Source organism: Vulpes lagopus, chromosome 1, assembly GCF_018345385.1.
Source record: "Vulpes lagopus strain Blue_001 chromosome 1, ASM1834538v1, whole genome shotgun sequence".
Lineage (NCBI taxonomy): Eukaryota > Metazoa > Chordata > Mammalia > Carnivora > Canidae > Vulpes > Vulpes lagopus.
The window spans coordinates 166,478,815-166,484,814 of record NC_054824.1 but is presented as its reverse complement, the minus strand read 5'-3'; the positions used below and the strand labels follow the sequence as shown (position 1 = coordinate 166,484,814).

Genomic DNA, 6,000 nt, shown 5'->3' with positions numbered 1-6,000 from the left:
TTTATGTAGGGTTGAAAATCTCTACTTTCTTACTAAACTGCTCTTGAGTGTTTCAAACTCTAATTTGTGTGCATACCTAATTGTATCAATGAATTCAGGGTAAAGGAAAATGAAAAGGTCGGGAGAGGCTGAGGTATGATAAGAAACTTTTCAAGTCTAAGAAATTGTATAAGTCAGTACCTCCCTGGGAGAGCCAAGCTGGAAGCTGGAGCAGCTCAAGAAGGCACCTGGCTGCCACGAGGCAAAGTGTGCTTATTGGACCATGTGCTGCTATATATGCCTGAAGTACTTGAAATGCAAATTTGGAGACACTTTGCCATCTAAATGATTGGCTGGATTAAGCGACTAATTAGGATGGTTTTTCAACAGGTTGGAGTAAGCATGCAATCGGTACTCTGGTCTGGGAAGCCATATGGTTCATCTCGAAGTATCGTAAGAAAAATTGGTACTAACTTATCTCTGATCCAGTGTCCAAGACCAATTTTTAATATTGGTCCAAGAATTTGGTTTCAGCTTACCTACAACAGAGCCCCAGCCATCCAGGAGAAGAGGCAGTGGTGTCTTTTGCTGATGTTGGATGGGTTAGCTAAAGAAGGAGAGTGTTCAACGAGACGAAGGACAGACATCAGACCAAGGCAACCCCTTCAGGATGACATTCCTTTCTTTGAGAAGCAGCCAAGCAGACAGTTTTCCTTACCAAGTCTGTCTCCAGAAGAGCCTCAACAGAAGACCGCACTAGCAAATGAGGAAGTATTGCAGAAGATCTGTGCCCTTGAAAATGAACTTTGCTGCTCTCAGAGCACAGATTGCCAAAATTGTGACCCTGCAAGAACAGCAAAATCTCACTGCAGGTGATTTAGAACCTACCACATCTGTGGCTGCAGCACCACCCTCTGTCCCCCCAGCCTCTGACACCTCCCCCACCCCTCCCCCCATCAGGGCTCCACCAAAATGTGTCTTCTGTTGACTTGATAAAAGAGCGAAGAGAGAAAAAAGCTTGTGCTGGAAAGACTGGTTAAGAGCAGTCCAAAGAAATCTGATATGCCAAAAATGCTAGAGATCCTTAAAGATATGAATAGTGTAAAACTGCAGTCAGTAAAAAAAGGTCAGAACAAGATATAAAGCCCAAACCGGTGGATGCTATGAGGGCTACCCTGCTGCCCTCATAGCAGAGGCTCTGAAAAAGAAATTTGCTTATCGATATCGAAGCGATAGTCAAGGTGAATTTGAAAAAGGAATTCCAAAACCTGCATCTGAGGTCACCTCAGAAACAGTGTTGTTTGGGCCACACATGCTGAAGTCTACAGGAAAAATGAAGGCTTTAATTGAAAATGTTTCAACTTCCTAATAGACAGTGAGCCGAGAAAAACTATCCTTGTTCCAGCTGTTGGTTGGTTAGGGCTGTTGGCTAGTAGAAATCAACAGTATTTAGTAAATACCTGAATTTAGTATTCAGTGGTATCCTTTTAAGTCTAATTAGATTCAGCAATAACAAAAGCACCCTAAGTTTGTGGGGTTTCTCTTATTTTATGAGATTAGTTCTGAAGTTTTCCATAATGTGTATTCAGAGATAACATGTTTCTAATGTGTAGTCATAATGTTTAGGTTTCTAGGCTTGAAAACATTTATATAGATTTCAGAAGAAAGGACATTTTTAGTTGTGAGTTTTTAATTCCTAACACTAATTTATCTGTGCAAATGTTTTATATGCATATATTTGGGTATAACATAGTATGTAAAATTTAATAATGACATCAGTGAGGGTAGTACTGTTACCATCATTAGTTGTCAGTAATCATTTACTACTCAGTGATGGAACACAGGTTGTTGGAGTGAAATATTTAGGATTGGAACCTTTTACCTTGAATAAGGCTTTTACCTTGGATTTTCTATCTCATTTCCTTGGGAGATGGGGTTCAAGTAGGAACCAGATAATGTTTACTGCTGAAAATTCCATAATGCTTTCATTTAAAGGGAAGCCAAGACTATGAAAGCTGCTTTCACTTCAGTGCTGTTCAGATTGAGAAAAAAAAATGTAGGTTTCATAGAGATTTAATTCAATAATTTGATTTTTCACTGTAACAAGTGAAAACCAGAATGTGCCATCTTTTTTTTTCCAGTTGAATAAATGGCATCATAAAGATGATTCATTGCAAAATTAATACTTAATGGGAAATGGCAGCATAATAGGGTTTTAAAATTTTTAATATTGGTTGAATATAGTAGCTTTATAGTGAAACATTGAATAGGCGAAAGAATTTCCTGTAAGTTGTTTATCATTGGTCAGAGTGCTGTTCTGTTGAATTACGTTATACAGCAAACCTTAGGTGCTATTTGGAGAACAGCTTTTCTCATTGAGAGCTTCTGAGGAATTGCTGTTAAGTGATCATTCGTGAATGTTTGATAAATCTTTATGGTTTTCTGTATTTCTGTTAAACTTAGCTATAGTTAATGCCAGAATCTCCTACCATGAGTAAATACTTGGATTTATTTAAATCTAGCAAAAAGAAGTGGAGATAGGTAGACATCTAAGTTATTGAAAATATGTGCAATGTTCTCAATATTAGCAAATGTTATTCAGCTTAAATTTGAACTGTGACTTATTTTACATATGTTGATTACATTGTTTCTAATTGATGATTTAAAAATTCTGCCTTTAAAAAAATTCAGAAATTTTGCCTGAATTACATATTCTGACCTCCTAAGGAATTTATATTTGTATTAGTATTGAATTTTGGCCACTGCTCCAATGGAAGAAATTACTGTTTTGAAATAAAGCAAACTTACATTTTCCTTGGGAAAAAAAAAGAAAAAGAAGAAGAAGAAATTGTATAAGTCCCCTACTGATTTACATAGGGTTGTTTACAAACCCACTGATTGTCTTGTCTCCCCCAGGTCTGGCTGACCACTTCCTAGTTTGATAAAGATTGCTTAGAAGCCAAGAAAACATTAGCAAGATTCATTCAGAGGAAGTTACGTAAGAACTCATTTTATTTATGTTCCTTTATAAATATTTCCACACCCACCCTTTACCTAAACTGTTCACACTGCAGCCCCTCCAAAGAAACAAAACAAAACAAAACAAAACAAAGACCCACGAAACACTGAAGTTATAATGAAAACAAATTTATAGTCAGTTTCCCATGGGTGGTCCTATGTTTGTAATCAGTGCTCATAATTAGTGCAGGTTTTAGGACTGTTTTTTCCCTCTCCTAAATGCAGTAAAAGTAATCCTGGTAGTATATCCCTCCCTTCCGTCCTGAAGTTCACTTCTTCTGATTCCATAGTCCTTCAATATTCACTCAGTATTTTGTGGACACCAGGATTCTGCCTAATGGCGTCCAGGAACCCATATGGCTTAAATAGGTTGAATTAACTGCTTTAAGAAAATATCTAGAGAAGACCGTTTGCTGCCAGAATTCTTTCAATTCTACTGACTTCTGGTCCCCCAAATTGATGAAAATGCAGACTGATTTTCATATGTAACACACACACACACACACACATACATGTGTATGTACACACTTTTTTTGAGAGAAAGAGAGAGAGAGCATGCAAAGGGGTGGGGGAGAAGAGCAGAGGGAGAGGGATAAGCAGAATCCATGCTGAGTGCAGAGCCCAACAGGGGGCTTGATCCCACAACCCTGATTATGGAGGAGAGTCGGAAGAAAAGCAGGCAGTGGCATGGGTCCCCAGTTTTTAGATTCCATATATAAGTGAAATCATATGATATTTGTCTTTCTCTGTCAGATTTATTTCACTTAGCATAATATCCTCTAGGTCCAGCCATGTTGTCACAAATGGCAAGTTCTCCTTTTTATGGCTGAGTAATACTCCATTGTGTATATGTACACATCTTCTTTATCCCTTCATCTATCGATGGACACCTGAGTTGCCTCCATACCTTAGCTATTATAAATAGTGCTGCAATAAGGATGCCTGGGTGGCTCAGTGGTTGAGCATCTGCCTTTGGCTCAGGGTGTGATCCCAGGGTCCTGGGATCAAGTCCTACATCAGGCTTCCCACAGGGAGCCTGCTTTTCTCTCTGCCTATGTCTCTGTCCCTCTCTCTCTGCGTCTCTCATGAATAAATAAATAAAATATTTTTAAAAAATAGTGCTGCAATAAACATAGAAACTTTCTTCTTCAATTTTAATTCCAAGAAAGAAGTTATACATTCTTTTTTAAAAATCTCCTCCAATTTATTCACAATAGACTAGAGTTGATCCTGACAGATATAGCAGAGAGTGAGCATACAGGTAAGGAAGATAGTTAATCAACTCCACAGCCAGTATTTGCAGAGAAAATTCAAAAAAGGAGAAAAATCTCTGAAGAAATTCAATAATGATTACATGAACTTAAAGACTATACTTAAAGCAAATGTGTGAGATAAGACCTAAGACAAATAAATAATAAGGCCCTTGAAACAGGAAGCACACACCCTGCCAGTCTATGTGGGATGCCACAAACAGGTCCAAAAAAGACCAAAACATTAACATATACTAGAAAGAGACTGAGTTCAAAATGCACTATATGATTTTTTAAAAAATATTTTATTTATTTATTTATTTGACAGAGAGAGAGACAGAGAGAGAGAGAGCTCATTGCAGGATGAGGGAGCGGGAGAAGCAGACTCCCCACTGAGCAGGGAGCTTGGTGCAGGGCTCCATCCCAGGACTCTAGGATTATGACCTGAGCCAAAGACAGACTTGTAACTGACTGAGCCACCCAGGCACCCCTGCACTATACAATTTGTTGTACATATGTACATATCTTCCTCGACTTAAAATAAAATGAGGTTATGTCTGGGAGCTGCAGCTCACTACAGCTGCCCAGCATCACAAGAGAGCATCACTCAGGAAAAGTTCAAAATTCAAAATCTGAAGTACAATGTTTACTGAATGCACCATCATAAAGTTGAAAAATCGTTAAGTTGGGGACATCTGGGTGACTCAGTGGTTGAGTGTCTGCCTTTGGCTCAGGGCGTGATCCCGGGGTCCTGGGATCAAATCCTGCATCAGGCTTCCTGCTTCTCCCTCTGCCTATGTCTCTGTCCCTCTGTCTGTCTCTCATGAATAAATAAATAAAATATTTTTTTAAAAAAGAAAAATCATTAACTTGAACCATTATGAGTGGTGAACCATTTGTATATATCTAAGTTAGGTAATTTATATGCCTACTTTCCAGTTTAGGATGTGGGCCTATTACTCCCAATCTATTTGTCTCTTGTCCTCATTAACTACTATGTTAGTAGTTTCCTATTACTACTGTAATAAGATTACTTCCAATTTAGTGGCAATTTATTAACAAATTTATTTTGTTTGTAACTCATTAATAAATTTATTCTCTTATAAGCTTATAGTTTGGAAGTCCTAAATGGTCACATTGGGCTAAAATCAAGGTGTGCCTTCCTCTCTGGAAGCTCTATGGGAGAATAACTTTTCTTGCCTCTTCCTGCTTCCTAGGTTCTTTCCATCTTCAAGGCCAGTAATAGCTCGTTGAGTGTTTCTCACATTGCATCATTTTGACACTGACTGTTCTGCCTCCTTCTTTCACATACACACAAGGACTACAATGATTACATTGGATAATCCAAGATGGTCTTTATTTTAAGGTCAGATGATTAGCAACCTTTATTCCTCTGCAGTCTTTGTTATGCAATGTAGGGCAGATTCCAGTAATTAGGACTTGGACAACTTTGAGGAGGTGGGGTACATGATTCTGTCTACCACAACTACCAAGATAAAAAACACTGTGTAATGTTTCCTATAACACTATGACAGGGTAAATCTTTTTGAGCTTCTTATCCCCAGTCTCTTATGCCCGTTAAACCATCTGAAAAACAAAGAACTATATTGTTACCACGGGATACGTAGATATATTTTTTAAAGATTTTATTTATTTATTCATGAGAGACACAGAGAGGCAGAGACATAGGCAGAGGGAGAAGCAGTTTCCCTGTGGAGAACCTGATGTGGGACTCGATCCCAGGACCCTGGGT

General features: G+C 38.3%; 1 pseudogene; it reads left to right on the top strand.

Moving 5' to 3' along the window:
* The first annotated feature begins 324 nt into the window (after positions 1–324).
* LOC121498925 lies at positions 325–1,414 on the top strand (annotated as a pseudogene).
* Positions 1,415–6,000: the final 4,586 nt, after the last annotated feature.